The sequence below is a fragment of the Sarcophilus harrisii genome, chromosome 1 (assembly GCF_902635505.1).
Source record: "Sarcophilus harrisii chromosome 1, mSarHar1.11, whole genome shotgun sequence".
Taxonomy (NCBI): domain Eukaryota; kingdom Metazoa; phylum Chordata; class Mammalia; order Dasyuromorphia; family Dasyuridae; genus Sarcophilus; species Sarcophilus harrisii.
The window spans coordinates 671,108,575-671,127,572 of record NC_045426.1 but is presented as its reverse complement, the minus strand read 5'-3'; positions in this window follow the sequence as shown (position 1 = coordinate 671,127,572).

The window sequence follows — 18,998 nt, the reverse complement described above, 5'->3', positions numbered from 1 at the left end:
TTTATAATAATTTTAAATAAGATTTTAAAGTCTTCAGGGTAACCAGGTCTGGTGATTATGGCAAACTGCTGTATTTGCTGTAAAAATGCTTTCTGAAGAAATCTGCAGTTGGGTGGCTTAATGAATACGGGGCCCTGTGCCTTGGAATTCAGAATTCAGGAAGATGCAGTTTCAATTGTATCCTTAGACATGAACAAAGCACTTAACCTCTGTCCAGCTCAGTTTCTTCAGCTGTATAGTGTATAATATATAATAAAGAATAGGCAGTATTGTGAGTATAAATGGAGACTATATTGTAAAACACTTTGTAAATCTTAATTGTTGTTGATTTCAGTCCTGTCAGACTTTGTGACCCCATTTGGGGTTTTCTTGGCAAAGAAGTAGTTTGCCATTTCCTTCTCCAGCTCATTTTACATGCAAGAAAATTGAGGCAGGTAGCTTTGAGTGACTTGTGAAGTCACACATCTGGTAAGTGTCTGAGATTGAGTGTGAACTCAGACCTTCCTGACTCCAACTCCATGGGCCACCTAGCTGTCCTGTAAATCTTAAAATGCTATATAGATGTTAGCTACTATCACCAATTTATCCTGTATATACCTTGTTTGAAAAGTGTTTCCTTCCCATCCCCCTCCCATTCCCTCTTTTATTTCCCCAGCTCTTTGCACTGTGCCATACAAAGTGTAGGTGCTTAATAAATGCTTGTTGACTGTGACTGTGACCTCTGCCAGCTAACAAAAAAACAGGCAGAGTGCACCCAAGCTAAAATAAATTCTTTCCTTTTTTATCCCTGTGTCTCCATGGAGATCAAAGCCTTCTGTTACAGATAATTATCTAATCGAGGGCTAGATACTTTCAGCTACTCCCAAGTTTCCCTCTGGTTTAACTGCTAATAAATCTGAGGCTTGAGAAGAGGTAAACTAGGGAGGCAAGCTCACTGTTCCTTCCCCACTCAGGCAAAATCTGTTTTTATTATGCATAACAGTAAGACACAAAGCCCTAGAACTTCCATACTAGTGGAAAAACCTCTCCTTGCATTTAATTTGGCACAATTTATTTCCCTATTTCTCTATTTTTGCCTTTCTTTTTATCCCCAACACTTAGCACAATGCCTGACACATAATAGGTGCTTAATCAATGTCTATTGATGATAATGATGATATTGACCACATACTTTCTTTCCAGCTTTTTAGTCAGTAATTATTTGTTAAGCACCTAGGTATATGCTGGTGCACATAGCAGTAGTGCATTATTATCTCAAATAATGTTATTATGAAGATTTTTAACATATGGGACTTTTTTTCCTATTAAGAATTTCTCATTGTTGGGAATTTTTTTCTCTTAAAATATGATTTACATTCCTTTGAACATTTAATACAAGATTGTTGCTCATGTCATTTAACCTAAGCTCAGTGAAAGCTCGTGAACAGCAGATTTTGTCTCCATAGAAGGAACAACAGTGGCCAGCTAATTCAAATCCATATCTGATCAAAAATGTCTTCCTTTCTATAATATACCTGACAAGTGGTCTTTCAGACTTTGACTTGAAAGGACTCCCTAAGTCTTTTCTTAAAGCTTGCATATTTTTATGATCAATCAATCAATCAATAAATAAATATTTATTAATTGTCTTCAATACAGCTTTGTAAAAAATTAATCCATGCTGTCAGGAGAAAGGGGAATTCCTAACTTTATGTTATAAAGGATAGAGAATAGTGGAGGCTCAATACACCTGAATCATCCATTATGAAATATGCCCCTTATGGTCTTTGTAGCTGCTTTGTATTCAAGCAATGAGGAAATGACTTCAAAAGTCTGAGCTTTTAGTCCTCTGAACCAATCAAATATCCAAAAATATCTCAATACCTTTTCAAGAAAAACTAGCCTAACTTGCCTGAGAGGAAGAGTTAAGATATAGGCAGAGCTCATTTTATTAATGCTTCATTTTCTTACATTTCACAGATAATGCAGATAATTATCTAATCGAGGGCTAGATATTTTCAGCTACTCCCAAGTTTTTTTTTTTATAATTTTTTTTTTTTTATAAATTGAAAGTTTGTGGCAACTTTGCATCAAGGAAGTCTTGGCCACCATTTTTCCAAGAGCATGTCCTCACATCATGTTTCTATGTCACATTTTGGTAATTCTCCCAATATTTCAAACTTCCTCAATATTAGTATGTGGTTGATCTGTGATCAGTGATCTTTGATGTTACTATTGTAATTGTTTTGAGGTGCTGTGAACTGTGCCCATATGATACAGTGAACTTAACAAATGTGTGTATTATGATTGCTCCACCAACAGACCAGTTCCCTTCTTTCTCCCTTCTTTGGTTCTTCCTATTCTTTTAATTTATTATTAAATTATTATTACGCAATAATATTCAGATTAGGCCAATTAATAACCCTACAAGGATTTTTTAAGTGTTCAAGTAAAATGGGGCAAACTTCACTGTTGGCTAATTTTAAGAAATCACCCCAGCCTTCAGCAACTGTCATTCTAGTCAATGAGTAGCCATCAACCTGAGGCAAGACCCTCAACCAGCAAAAAAGATAATGGCTCCCTAAAAGCATTTTTAGCCATAAAATATTTTTAATTAAGATACATACATGTTTTAGAAATAATAGTATTGCACACTTAATAGACTATAAGTACAGTGTAAACATAACCTTCATATGGAGTGGGAAACCAAAAAATTAATGTGATTTTATTGTGATATTTGTTTTATTGTTGTGGTCCGGAACTGAACCCACAATATCTCTAAGGTTTGCCTACATCGCTCCTGCCATACTCTATTCCTTGGTGATAAGACCTCTTATTAAGGTCTTCTGTATAACCTTCCATTGTGCAAATAACTTTAGGGTTGTAACTGGTTAATCCTAACCTCCATAATTCTGAAGTTTGATATGAGCAGCACTAAATGAGAAGGTGGAAAAACGAAGACAAATATAACAAAAACAATATAAAATAAATAACATAACAGTTCCCTATAAGAGTGACTGAATCTGGGGGGGTTGTAGGAAGGGATCAGTCCTGCGTCTAAATGATCACCTGTTGAGTGATAACAAATCTATGTAAAAAGGTAACAGGACCAGCACCAGGAATTCAAGGTTATAGCAAAGATAAGATTTCTTTTTTTTTCTTTTTTTCTTTTTTATTATTATAACTTTTTATTGACAGAGCCCATGCCTGGGTAATTTTTTACAACATTATCCCTTGCACTCACTTCTGTTCCGATTTTTCCCCTCCCTCCCTCTACCCCCTCCCCCAGATGGCAAGCAGTTCTATATATGTTAAATATGTCGCAGTATATCCTAGATACAATATATGTGTGCAGAACCAAACAGTTCTCTTATTGCATAGGAAAAATTGGATTAAGAAGGTAAAAATAACCTGGGAAGAAAAACAAAAATGCAAACAGTTCACACTCATTTCTCAGTGTTCTCTCTTTGGGTGTAGCTGATTCTGTCCATCATTAATCAATTGGAACTGTGTTAGATCTTCTCTTCGTCGAAGATAGATGATAAGATTTCTTGCAGTCATTGATCCTCATCACAAGTCAGGGAGAATTACCCTCCTCCAGTTAGTGTTCCCTGGCCCACCAGCCTGACTTCCCCCTCTCTGGGAGCCCCATGGCACATGGCCAGGGAATATGGTGTCATGGAACACAAAATCTTTGCATTATGAAAGACTTCCCAGGGACTCATCCCCTTCTTTGATGAGGGATAGTTAGACATTTTCACCCTTTCCTTGTTCCTATTTTCAAGCAAGTTTCCTCCATAAAATGCTACCCATTGGCCCTCTAAGCCTCCCCTCTGGAGGAATTAGGGGTTGATCAGTGGATGTTGTATAGGCAGGAATATGGAAAGTCCTGTCAGTTTTACATTACAGGGAAGCCATGAGCTATGGGAGTTGGGAGCGGGTTTCCCTTTGTCACCAAATATGCCGTTGAACCCTCTACACGACACTGGGCTACCATGGCTGCTGAAGCTGCCTCACTGCTGCCACTGGGGCCTACGTCTCTGGGTGTAGCCGCCTGTGCCCCTGGGGTCCGTGTCTCTGCCTGATGCTGCCTACTGGCCAGCTGGGTCTTTGGCCAGCATCCTGGGACTTTGTACTTGCTTCCCACTGCCACCCCTAGAGCGGGCCTGCTTGTTGACCCAGACCACAGCTGCTGGGCTTTATGTTGTGGCCTACTGCCTTCTCTACCAGGATCAGCTGCTCTCTCCAGGCTGCCCACTAGGTGCTAAGCTCTTCTCACTTACATTCTGCAGGCCGGAGCACAATTTCACCGCCACTACTGGAGCCTGACTGCCACCAGGCCACCTCACCCTTCCCACACATCCCAGCCCCATGCAGCAGGTCATCTTGTGATTTGCCCAGAGCTCTGCAACCAGTTTCAGAGGTAGGTCTTTAGCCCAGGGCTTCCTGGCTACAAAGCCAGTTTTCTCTGGTTATTACTCCATACTACTTCTTTCTTTTTTTTCAAATGAACATTTTTCAAGTATATATTATGTGCCAGGCACTCTACTAAGCACTTCTCAAATATTACCTATTTTAATGAGGCTTGCATTTTTAATTTTAAAAAACAAACTCAATTACCTTCGTATTCTAGAAAATATGAAGGCACAATATGCTTTTTGTTTTGTTTTTGTTTTTTCCCCTAGTAAATTAATTTATTTTTAATACATATTACTTTATGAATCATGGCAGAGAAAAATCAGAGCAGAAGGGGAAAAACATAGAAGAGATAAAAAAAAAAACAGAAAAAAGAAGTAAACATGGCATGGGTTGATTTACATTCAGTCTCCTTAATTCTTTTTCTGAATGCAGATGACATTTTCTGTCCAAAGTCAACTGGGATTACTTTGGATTACTGAACCACTGAGAAGAATCACTGTCTTTCATAGTTGATCATCACACATTCTTGCTGTTTATGTGTACAATGTATTCCTGGTTCTGCTTGTTTTCCTCAGCATCAGTTCATGTAAATTTTTCCAGGCTTATTCATCATTTTCATAGGACAATGATATTCCATTTCATATACCACAACTTGTGTAGCCATTTCCCAACTGATGGTATCTATTCATTTTCCAATGCTTTGTTATCACAAAAAGGGCTGCTACAAACATTTTTGCACATGTAGATCCTTTTCCCTCCTTTAAGATTTCCTTGTGATACAGACTGCTTGGTCAAATACAGTTTTTTAGCCCTTTGGGTATAGTTCCAAATTGCTCTCCAGAATGGTTCCACTATCTCACCTTCCAATAATGCCTTAGTGCCCCAGTTTTCCCCCATCCTCTCCAACATTCATCATTATCTTTTCCTGTCATCTTAGCCAATCTGAGAGGTATGAAATGATAACTCAGAGTTATGTTAATTTTCATTTCTCTAATCAATAGTAATTTAGAGCATTTTTTTGTGTAACTATAGATGGCTCTGATATTTTAGATCCAAAGGGTAAAATAGAAATAGAGAATTCACTGATCATCTTCTGGAAAAGATTCCAAAATGAAAATTCCAAGAATATGATAGCCAAATTCCAGGTCAAATTGAGCTCCTACAACAAGAAAAAAAATATGTCAAGCATCCCAGAAAGAAACCATTCAAATATCATGGATCACAGTCAGGATCACACAAGATTTAGCAACATTTATATTTTTAAAAATGGAGGGCTTGGAATATGATACTCCAGAAGGCAAAGAAGCTAGGAAACAACCGAGAATCATCTACTCAAGAAAACTGAGTATAATCCTTCAGGGGGAAGAAATGAATACTTAATAAAATAGAGAACTTTCAAGTATTCCTGATAAAAAGACCAGAGCTAAATGGAAATTTTAATGTTCAAATATAGGATTCAAGAGAAACATAAAAGGGTAAACATGAAAGAAAAATCATAAGGGAGTTAACAAGATTAAACTATTTACATTCCTTTATGGAAAGATGATATATGATCTAAGAACTTTGTCATTATTATGGCAATTAGAAGGAAAATTCATAGAGGGAATCAGATGTGAGTTGACTTTGATGGGATGATCACAAAAGAAATTAAAAATTTAGAAAGAGGGATGTTCTTGGAGAAGGGGGAAGGGAAAAGAAGAATCGAGAAAATTATCTCACATAGAGAAGATATGCAAAGAAGAACTTCTACCACCCTTAGAAGATAACACTTGAAGCTCATTTTCATCAGAATTGGTTCAAAGAAGAAATAACATATACACTCATTTGGATACCCAACAGAAGTGGGGGGGGGCAGGGAAAAGGAATAAGAGAAGATAGGGGATGATATGAAAAGAGAGTGAATTAGTGGTAGGCTTTGAGAAATGACAGGATGGATATATATATATATATATATATATATATATACATACATACACACACACACAAAGAGGGGGGAGTGAGGGACAGAAGAAGAGAGAGAGAGAGAGAGAGAGAGAGAGAGAGAGAGAGAGAGAAAGAGAAAGAGAGAGAAGGAGCACACCAGTGGAAAAAAGTAGGATGGAGGGGAAAAACACAGTGTCATAACTGTGAATGTGAATAAGATGAACTTACAAATAAAATGGAAACATAGGAGGATGGATTAGAAACCAGAATCCAACAGTATGTTGTTTACAAGAAACACATTTGAAACAGAGAGACATACACAGAGTAAAAATAAGAGACTGGAGCAGAATCTATTATGCTTCAACTGAGGGGGGATAGCAATCACAATCTTAGACACAGAAAAAGCAAAAAGAAATTTAATTTAAAAAGATAAACAGGAAGATTATATTGGCTAAAATAGTACCATAGACAATGAAGTAAGATGAATGCTAAACATATACTGTGTATCATATGGCATAGCATTCAAAGTCACAGAAAGAAATAGATAGTAAAACTACTGGGGAACCTCAATTTTCCTGTCTCAGAACTAGATACATTTAACTATAAAATAAATAAAAAACAAGCTAAGAGGATGAATAGAATTTTAGAAAAATTAGATATTATAGACTTCTGGAGGAAACTGAATGGAAGTAAAACTTTTCTCAGCTATACATAGCACCTTCACAAAAATTGACCATATATTAAGACATAAAAACATAACCAAATACTGAAAAAAATGCATTCTTTTTAGATCATAATGCAATAAAAATTACATTCAATCAGGGGGCCATATTAGCAGAATAAAAATTAATTGGAAGCCAAATAATTGAATTTTAAAGAATGCATAAGTCAAAGAACAAATCATAGAAACAATAAATAATTTCATTAGAGACTGAGCAATGAAACAATATATGTGGAATATAGCTAAACCATACTTAAGGAAAACTTTCTGTCTCTAAATACATACATTAATAAAAGAAAGAGCAGATTAATGAATTGGATATATAATTTAAACAAACTAGAAAAATGATAAATTTTAAAAACCCAATTAAACACCGATATGGAAATCCTGAAAAATCAAAGGAGAGATAAATAAAAATAAAAGTTTTAAAACATTGAATTAATAAAATTAGGAGCTGGATCAAAGAAAAATGATTTTTGATTAATTTGGGTTTTTTTTATAATAATTTTTTATTGACAGAACTCATGCCAGGGTAATTTTTTTTTACAACATCATCCCTTGCACTCACTTCTGTTCTGATTTTTCCCTCCCACCCTCCACCCCTCCCCTAGATGGCAAGCAGTCCTATATATGTTGAATATGTCATAGTATATCCTAGACACAATGTATGTGTGCAGATCCAAACAGTTTTCTTGTTGCACAGGGAGAATTGGATTCAGAAGGTAAAAATAACCTGGGAAGAAAAACAAAAATGCAAACAGTTTACATTCATTTCCCAGTGTTTTTTCTTTGGGTGTAGCTGCTTCTGTCCATCATTGATCAATTGAAACAGAATTAGGTCTCTTTATCAAAGAAATCCACTTCCATCAGATTACATCTTCATACAGTATCATTGTTGACGTATATTATGATCTCTTGGTTCTGCTCATTTCACTTAGCATCAGTTCATGTAATTCTCTCCAAGCCTCTCTGTATTCATCCTGATGGTCATTTCCTACAGAATAATAATATTCCATAATATTCATATACCACAATTTACCCAACCATTCTCCAATTGATGGGCATCCATTCATTTTCCAGTTTCTAGCCACTACAAACAGGGCTGCCACAAAAATTTTGGCACATACAAGTCCCTTTCCCTTCTTTAGCATCTCCTTGGGGTATAAGCCCAGTAGAAACACTGCTGGATCAAAGGGTATGAACAGTTTGATAATTTTTTGGGCATAATTTCAGATTGCTCTCCAGAATGGTTGGATTCATTCACAAATCAAAAATGATTTTTGATTAATTTGGTTTTTAAAAAGAAAGAAGAAAAGTAGTATAAAAAGGCTAAATGTATCACCAATGAAGATGAAATTAAAGTAATTATTAGGAATTATTTTGCCCATTTATTAATAAATTTGACAATGTAAGTGAAATGAATATTTACAAAAATGAAAATTGTCCAGATTAACAAAAGAGGGAAGATATTACATAACCCTATCTTAGACAAAGGAATTGAATAAATCATCAATGAGCTCCCTAAGAAAAAAATTACCAGATGGATTTGCAAGTGAATTCTAATAAATATTTAAAGAACAATTAATACTAATGCTATATAAACAATTTGAAAAAATAAGTAAAGGAGCCCTACCAAATTCCTTTAATGACACAAATGTGGGATTAATATATAAATCAGGAAGAACAAAAATAGAGAAAAGCATTCAATATTCAAATTACTGTTGATTATAGAGATTGAAACAACTCTGAAATACCAATTCACACTTATCAGATTGGCTAATATGACAGAAAAGGAAAATAACAAATGTTGAAGGGGATGTGGGAAAATTGGAACAGTGAAACACTGTTAGTGGAGTTGTGAAATGATTCAACCATTCTGGAGAACAATTTGAAACTATGCCCAAAAGATTATAGCACTGTCCTTTCACCCATCAATACTACTACTAAGATCCAAAAAAAAAAAGGGAAAAGGATCCATATACACAAAAATATTCATTGAGGATTATGTGAATGTGTGTATGTATGTGCGCATGCATAGAATTGGAAACAGAGGGGAAGTCCACCAATTTTGAGATGATTGAACAAATTGTGGCATATGATTCTAATAGAATACTACTGTGCTATAAGAAATGACAAGCAAGATGGTTTCAGAAAAACTTGGGGAGTCATAGGAATTCATGCAAAGTAAAGTGAGCAGAACTAGAAGAACATTGTACATAGTAATGTCGCAATGATGATCAACTATGAAAGATTTAGTTATTGTGATCAATACAAAGATCTCCAACAATTCCTAAAGATTCATAGAGGAAATACTATCCAGAGAAAACTGAGTACAAATTGGAGCATATTTTTTCGCTTTCTTATTTTTTCTTGGTTTTTTTTTTTTTTTTTTTTTGCCGTGTGGCTAATATGTAAATGTATTTTTCATGAGTTCACATGTATAATTAATATTGCCTTCTCAATGGGTTGGGGAAGGATGAGAAGGAGGAAGAGAATTCAGAATTCAAAATTTAAAAAAATTGTTAAAAATAAATAAATAAATACATTTTAGAAACCTAAGTAAAATAAAATCCCACTCAGATTCACTGTCTGGAAAATCATCAATCAATGAATGAATACTTGTTGATTTGACTTGGCTTTAACCCAAACATGACATATCTTCCAAAGCTAAATAGAAGGAGGAAGCTGAGAACAGTGGAAAGAATCTAACTTTTAGAAGACTTGGGTTTAAATCTTTGCTTTAGTTACTTACCTATATCCCCTGGGCAATTTAACCCTCTTGGCTTGTTTCATTCTTGGCAAAAAGAGGAAATTGTGTTAGGTGACTTCAAATTTCTTGCCTTAAATCCTAGAGTTTCTGCTTAGATTATTTAGTATTTTCAAGTATTCTCATCCTTCTCCTGGGGCAGCTAGGATAGAGCACTGGGCTTGGAATCAGGAAAATATCTTCTTGAGTTCAAATCCCATCTCAGATACTTACTAGCTGCCCTGGACAAATCACTTAACCCTGTTTGCCTCATATCCTCATTTGTAAAATAAGCTGGACAAAGAAATGGCAAACTCCTCCAGGTACTTTCCCAAGAAAACCCTAAGTGGGGTGACAAAGAGCAACATGAATGAAAAATAATCTCCTCCCCCTAAATCAGAAGGATTAATTGATAAAAAACGTTAGCTTGAAGTTTTTGAATGCCCTTAGACTCCTCTTGTGTGTCAAAGCACTTGATTCTGGTTCCATTGTAACTGAGAATTACAAGGTAGGAGCTCCACAGTTCATACAAAAGCTGGCTGAAATCTTTCATGTAATGGGCTGAGGTTTGACTTGATGCACTGAGGTCCCAAGTACATGAGGCTAAATAGTAATTGGACTATATTAATATACATGATTGGATAAAGAATGGTCCCTGCCCACTCTCTGTGCAAGTCCTGATGTGTTGTATAGGAAATGATGATTTTGTGGGTGGAGACAGAGAGACAGGAAGAGAAGCTGGGAGAGATTGGGCCTGGGTTTCATACTCCTAGCTGCTGGTCATGTGGCCACTGGTCTAGCTAGCTTCTTGACTCAGCTGCACACATTGCTATCGCCGATTATCTTCCACCTCTGATCCTTCTTCACTGAGAATAAAGACTGACGATTTTCCCCTAACCTGAATTCCTGACTCCTGCTGATTTAAAAATACACGGTCCTCACATTTGGCGCCCCACGTTGGGCGCCAAAATGTGGAGGGTTTTTCTGGAGGGCAGCCTTAGTATCAGTTGCAATCAATAATTAATCCAAAATCGCAGCCAGCTGCTAAAAATGCAAACGTTTATTTCTCCTTGCAAATTAGCCCGGTTAGTTGATGCCCAACTCTCTGCCTGGCTCCAAGAGATCTTGTAACTTTGTCCTTGGCTTCTGCCTCTGCTTTCTTCAGCCTCCAGCCAGCTCCAACTCGTGGCTTCTCAATCTCCAGTCTGTGGCGAGTAGTCTTTTCTTCCAGAGTGTTCTGTCTCAGAGCCCTGTTGATGTTCTGGAGAAATTCTCTTCTGCTCCAAGAGCTTCCTTCATTTATGTGATCTCCCAAAGGTTAACTTCGCCTTCTGGAGGGAGAGGGATTCTGGGTTATCTCCCAGAGTATTCTCTGGTCCTGAGAGAGGTATGAATTCAGACTAAGCCAGCCCTGAATTCTCTTGTGAACTCCACTGAGTACTTAGATACTTGAGCTCTCTAAAGGTGCTAACACAAGCATTGTTCAATCAGTTCCACTTAGTATCTTGTTTCAAGTTCTGGACCAAAATAACTCTTAAGATTAAATTAACTCCAATGTCTTTAACACTTTGTAAAGAAATGTCTTAACACTTTAGTAAAGATTCCAACAATATAGCAAGAGGAAGTTATCCTCCAGGAATCCAAAGACGCCTCCACTGTCCATCTCTACAAAGGTGAAAGAAATGGGTCGTCTTGTGATGATCACAGGGAGGTCTCTCTCTTAGTCATTGCTAACAAGATTCTTGCCAGAGTCCTTCCAAAGAGGCTAAACCTTCACCTGGAAGACAGGTATCTACCTGAGAGCCAGGCTGGCTTCAGAAAGGACCAAGGAATGGGTTGAAATAATGATTGCTGCCAAACAACTCCAGGGTAAGTACCAGGAGCAGAACAGAGGTTTGTACAAATGATCATCAATCCGACCAAGGCCTTTGATGCTGTCAAATATGAGAGCTTGTGGGAAATGATGACAAAATTTGGTTGCCCAAAGGAATTCATCTCATGACTGTAAGCTTGCATGGCTTCTGGATAATGGAAGATTCTCTAGCAGTTTCCCAGTTATCAGTGGAGTGAAATAGGGCTGTATGCTTGTTCTCATGCTTTTTACCATGTTTTCAAACCCGTTACACAAGGATGAAAATGGCATCAAGGTCAGCCTCTACATTAATGGTAAATATTTTACTTGAAAAGACTACAAGACTCAGTGAAGACAGAGTTGATGTAGGTTTTTTTTTTTATCAGACGATTGTACACTCAATGCACTCTGAGGCTGAGATGCAACAGATTATGGATAATTTTTTACTGCTTGTGCTAATTTTAGCCTAATAATTAATACTGAGAAAACAGATTCTTCACCAGCACCATCCATATATGGAACAATCAGTTACAACAAATGGAAAAGTTTTAAATGCTGTGGATAAGTTTACTTACCTTGGCAGAATACTTTCTAGGGATGTATACGTTGATGATGAGGTTGACACACTCATTGCCAAAGCTAGATCACTGTTTGAGAGACTTCAAAGGAAATTGGGGGAGAAAAAAGGTATTAGTCTGACTGGAGTCAAACTGGAGGTCTACAAAGCTATTGTGTTGACTTCATTGTTGTATGTCTGCAAAACCTGATTAATATTCCAGTGCCAAATTAGGAAACTGAATCGCTTCCATTTGAATTGTCTTAGATTCTGAACATCACCTGGAAAAATAAGATATCAGTCATTGAGGTCCTTTATTCAAACTCTGTTGCAGAGAGCACAATTCCAATGGGCTGTTTATAGTGTTTGAATACTAAATCTGAATAATCTAAAAGATCATTTTATGAAGAACTCACACAAAGCAGTCACTCACAGAGTGGCCAGAAGAAGCAGTGCGAGGACACTCTTAAGGTTTCTCTGAAGAACTTTGGAATTGCTTGGGAGACAAAGCACAGGACTACCCAATTCGCCCACATCAAAGAAGGCACTGTGCTCTATGAGCAAAGTAGCATTGCACTAGCTCAAAAAAACATGAAATGTGTGAATTTAGGGACAGCTCCACTCCAAACATTCATATTGCCTGACCTGTAGTAGAATCTTCAGAGTTCATATTGTTCTGATCAGCCACAGTTGAACACACTGTACCCTGACCCCCAACATCCCTTCTTCAAGTTCTGGCTCAGCCAATTTAGCCTCAAGGCTTCCCAGTCTCAGTCCCAATTAACTTTCTCTCCAACAGAGCAAAGAAAGCTACTGGAGCAACAGCTGTTCTTACCTTAGGGCCCAGAACAAACACAGGCATTGTTCACTCCTCTCACAGGGGACAAAGGTTCAGGTGCTAGCAACCTTGATTCCAGGGAGACTTCCTAAGAATATTTCAGTGCCCTCTGGATTTCTGGACTGTGGTCTCCTGAGAGGAAGTATCTCAATTAGTAAATAGATACTGAGGCCTGGGGCCCTGGCTATGAGCCCAAAATTCCAACATCTTTGGATTGAGTCTAGTACCTCTGGATTCCAGGACGGAATTGAGACTGAGAATGATAGAACAGTAAGGAAGACAGGGATTCTAGAAAAATAGGACTTAAAGTGAACAGAGATCGGGGGAAATGGCATTCTAATTTTGGTTTTTAATCACTAAAGCAAACACTGACTAGTGGAGAGAAGTAAGGAAGAACTCATCCCTGACTAACCTGTAACCTTATCTGGAAAATGAGAATAGTCATTATCTGCAAGTTGCTCAAAGTATAAGAACAAACAGTTTTCAAAAGAGTTGCCAACTTTAAATTTCCACATAAAAATATGCCCTGAGCCACTTGTAAGGAGTTGGTAGGCTGATGGATGAAGGGAAACTTGGTAAAATTTCAATTTGATAAGGTTCCAAATAAAAGACCATTTTATTTAGACTCTCTATAGCTCTGTGACCATGCACAAGACATTAAATTTCTCTAAACCAAAGCACCTTATCTGGAAAATGGGAATAGTAACCATCTGCAAGTTGCTCAAAGTATAAGAACAAACAGGTTTCAAAAGAACAGTTGCCAACTATAAAAGTTCCACATAAAAACATGCTCTAGCCACTTGTAGTGAGAAAAATTAAAATTAAAATAACTCTGAGGTTTCACTTTACATAATACCAATTGGCAGACATGACCAAAAAAAAGAGGAATTGTGAAGGTTGGAAAAGCTTTAGAAAGATCGACAATCTAATACACTATTGGTGGAGTTGTAAATTGGTCCATTTGTCCTAGATGTACGTTTGGAAACAAAAATGTAAGAAATCTATCCATATCTTTTGTTGATAATATACAGAAATAATGATGATTTACATGTTTATTTTATATCTTGCATCTTTTCTGCATTTGTGAAGTTTTTATTCTTTAATACATGGTTAATTTTTGTGAATGTACCATGTATAACTGAGATAGAAAATCATCTCTAGTGCTGAGTAAGTTATGATATATGAATGTTATGGAATATTATTGTTCGGTAAGAAATGACCAGCAGGAGGATTTCAGAGAGGCCTGGAGAGACTTACATGAACTGATGCTGAGTGAAATGAGCAGGACCAGGAGATCATTATTATATACTTCAACAACAATACTATATGATGATCAATTCTGATGAATGTGACTCTTTCCAATAATGAGATGATTCAGATCAGTTCCTGTGGTGTTCTTCTTCTTTAAAATAATAATGGTCTCTCTGAGAGCAGGTTTCTTGGGGAGGTTTTCTGGAGACAGCCTTAGTTGAAAGTAAATAATCACCCAAAATGCAGCCAGCTGATAAAATACAAACGTTTATTTTCTCCTTCCAAGTCTTGTCTCTTTCCTTGGGCCCGGATAGCTAGATTCTTAGAGGCCTATCTCTCTGCTTGGTTCCAAGAGCTCTTGCAGCTTTGTCCTTTGCTTCTGCCTCTGCTTTCTTCAGCCTCCAGCCAGCACCTCCTTGCCTGGGGCTGGGCAGCTTTCTGGAGAGCCTTCCAGACCAGCGTGGGTCTCAGGGGGGGAAGTGCAGGAGCCTAGCCACCACAGTAGTGTGAGATGAAGTGAATCTGGTTGCGCCTCGGAGAGAGGGCTTCTCCTGAACTAACTTGATGTTCCCCTCTCAATGTTTTCAGCTCAAACCTCCAAGAGAGTCTCTGTCTGTTTCTTATATATGATCTCTTCTGAGAGAGTGGGATTATGGGTTTCTCCCAGAGTGCTCTCTGGCTCTGAGAGCTTCAAGGGAGGTATGAATTCGGGCATCTCATACTAAACCCTGAAATCTCCCAAATGTGTGAACTCCAATGAGTAAATAAATACTTCTTGCTTATATGAGCTCTCTAAAGGTGTGAACACAAGCATTGTTTCTATCAGTTGTATTTAGTACCTTGTTTCTTCTGGCCCATAACATCTCCTTGCAGGATCAGATTAATCATACTGAACCATGCTAAACTAGATAATTATTGTCTCTATCAACTCTAATGACTTAACAATTTGTAAAGATTCCAACAAGTTCCTGTGAAGACCGCGTATTTTAAAATCAGCCGGAGTCAGGAATTCAGGTTAGGGGAAAATCGTCAGTCTTTATTCTCAGTGAAGAAAGATCGGAGGTGGAAGAGAATGGGCAATAGCAATGTGTGTAGCTGAGTCAAGAAGCTAGCTAGACCAGCAGCCACACGACTAGGAGCTAGGAGTCTGGAACCAAGGCCCAATCTCTCCCAGCTTCTCTTCCTATCTCTCTCTCTGCCTCCACCCACCAAAATCGTCATTTCCTATACAACACATCAGGACTTGCATGGAGAGTGGGCGGGGCCATTCTTTATCCAATCATGTATATTAATAGAGTATAGTCCAATTACTATTTAGCCTCACATACTTGGGACCTCAGTGCATCAACTCAAACCTCAGCCCATTACAAGTTCCAAATAATTTTGTGATAAAGAAAGCCATCTACAACCAGAGAGAGAACTGTGGGAACTGAGTATGGACCACAACATAGCATTTTCACTCTTTCTGTTATTTGCTTGCATTTTGTTTTCTTTCTCAGTTTTTTTTTTCCTTGATCTGATTTTTCTTGTGCAGCAAGATAACTGTATAAATATGTATGTATGTATATATATATATATATTTGATTTAACATATATTTTAATATATATTAGATTATATGCCATCTAGGGGAGGGGATGGGAGAAAGAGGGGAAAAATTGGAACACAAAGTTTTGCAAGGGTCGATGTTGAAAAATTATCCATACATATGTTGTGTAAATAAAAAACTTTAATTAAAAAAATTTTTTAAAAGAAAATCATCTCTAAAAATTTGTTATGTTAAACTTTTCCAAAATCCTATTCAGGTCTTTCATTTTTTTGTTTAGCTTTTGGTTTGATTTATGGAGGACTCAGAGGGGTAAATTAATGTCTCACTATTATAGGTTTTTTTTGGGGGGGCAATTGGGGTTAAGTGACTTGCCCAGGGTCCCACAGCTAGAAAGTATTAAGTGTCTGAGACCAGATTTGAACTCAGGTCCTTCTGACTTCAGGGCTGGTGCTCTATCCACTGCACTACCTAGCTGCACCTATTATAGTTTTACTATATATTTCTCTCTAACTTATTTGATTTTTCCTTTAAGAAGTTAAATGATATATCATTTGGCACATATATGTTTAGTACTGATATTCATTCATAATCTGTGGTATTTTTCAGCAAAATGCAGCTCCCCTTTTTATGCTTTTTAATTAGGTCTGTTATTGCTTTTACTTTGCCTGAGATCATGATTGCTACTTAATCATTACTTCAGCAAAAGAATAATAGATTCTGCTTCTTATTTTAACTCTGTATGTATCTTTCCATTTCAGGTATGTTGTTGTTGTTGTTGTTGTTTTTAACAACATATTGCTGGATTCTAGTTTCTCATCCATTTTGCTGTCCTCTCATTTTATTTGTGAATTCATTCCCATTCACAGTTATGATTGTTAACTATGCATATACTGGGAGACAGGATGGTAAATTAAGAGTCAATTCAATTAAACTCTCAACATCCCCCTCCAAACAACTATAAAAATAGCACTTTCAATAAAATTTTAGAGCCACAGAGCTAATAAAAGTATAGAGTAAGACATTTTTCTGGCCTCAGAAAGCTTAGGAGGTCAGCAGGAGAGGTTTGTATCTCTGGGAATGGAAGCCTGTCCAGAGCCCACACAGCAAGAACTTTTTCTTGACTTCCAACTTGATATCAAAGTTGAGTTCTGTTCACCTCAGGATGGGGAGGCACTGGACCAAGCTTCAAGCTTTTGCAAGCTGCTCTTTTCAGAGCTAATTCTAGGGGTCTGCAAGTTTGGGGTGCTTCCCTCTGGTCTTTAGCCACAAATACTATCACTCCCTTTGCCTTGAAATTGCAGCCAGGGCTGCTCCCTTGTGATCAATGCTGAGGGTTTCTCTCAGTCCTAGAACTGTGACCCAGAACTGCATATGGGCAAGAGAGTTGACAATCAGCGCCAGCTCTACCCAGCTTCCCCTGGTCTCTGGACTGAGAGCTCTTGAAGTTGCTACTGCACTTGGAACCACCCCTGCTGTTTCATCTACATTAGTTTTGGGCCAGCTTCCACCTCCATCTCACATATCTCTCTTGCCAACCTCCTACATTGTCTTAGCCTGCAAGAATGTCTCACTGACATTTTTTTGGCTTTGCCACTCTAGAATTCAATCCGAAACATTATTTTAAAATTGCTTGGAAGGGAATGTTGGGAGAACTCAGCTGAGTGCTTTCTCTATTCCACCATCTTGGCTCAACCCTTAAAATTCTCCAAGGATATAGTCTTTAGCATCATTTAAAATATGTGCTTCCAGCTGCCTGTCCACTTGAGACTTGAACCTATTTCCAGAAATTCATGATAATGAGTAATAGAAGGGCGTAACCCTCGCTGCAGAGCTTGTACAGAAATTCTGACTGTCTCTTGTCATTTTGCAGTGTGATGGTGAATGGCCTTCTAGCTGTCTTCTGAAATGGATTTTAATGTGTGTGCACAATTCCCAGACAGAGAAATTCTCTGCTCTTTAGCATCATTTGGGTGAGAACGAAGAAATGCTGTAAGCCCACGTATAAGAAGAACTCTCCTTACCTGGTCACCATGAGGCCATGAACACTTGCATTTTTGTCTTGTCCCTGGTGTGGTTTTTCTGGTCTTAGATGAACGCATTATCATTGTTAGAATGGAACAGGTTATGACCTTGTGAGCCAGGGTTAGGATGGCCCCAGCAGCCAAGATAAGGGCATTCCATCGCTAATACTCACCTAGGATGAGGGGAGACTCAATACAACAGAGATAGTACCACATTTTCATGGCCATGCGGCAAATGGAGTGGGAGATAGTCGGAAGCAGTAGCTTTTGCTATTATCCTCCTGATTTGGAGGTTTAAAGCATTTCTTTTTTCTCTATCAAATAGAGAAAGTTTGAGTTCTTCTACTTGTGGCTTTTATATATAGCCTCAGATCTGGCTTAGCATCAAAAAAAAAAAAAAAACAAAAAAAAACAAAAAAAAACCTCACCTTTCTTAACTAAGCAGAAAGAAATAGCTCCAGAACACCTGTGCATGCTCTGAGTCAGGACAGGACCTCTCTATTAGCCATCATCTTGCATTTTCAGAGCCAGACTGTCATTGACCAGTCTCCCATTATATTCTAGGGGGAAATAATAATATCTGTAATACTCAGCCTACATATCTGTTGTGAGGGTCAAAGGAAATAAAGTGTAGAATGCCCTCTGAAAACCTGACAGTACCAAACAAATGTGCAAATGTGATGGTGGAGTTGTTATTTCCAGAAGCCTCTGACAAGAGATGAACTCTGGTAAATCCCCCCTGCTGGATCCAAGGCCTCTGAGGGCACACCAACTGTTCTTTGAGAGCCCAATTAGAGCTAAGGTTTGAGCCACTGCTGGGAGGACTTTTAACGAGCCCAGGAAACTGCTGTTCTCCCTGGAGCAGCAATTTGTTCAAATCACATTAACTATCCTTAATTGAGAAAAGTTACACTTTGCTAACTCCCTTTGGGGAAAAGCATTTCTCTTTCCTGCTTTCAAGAATCCTGACAGTTGCACCTAGGAGGTTTGGGAAACCCCAAAGACCCAGCTCAGGCCTTGCTGACAGGCTGGGAAATATAAGAAAAGGTCCTGTGAGTGAACAGGATTTCCCAGAACCCTCCCTGGGATCTCCTAGCCTCACACCAACTCCCCAAGCTCAATCCTGCCTCTGAACCTAGCACAGA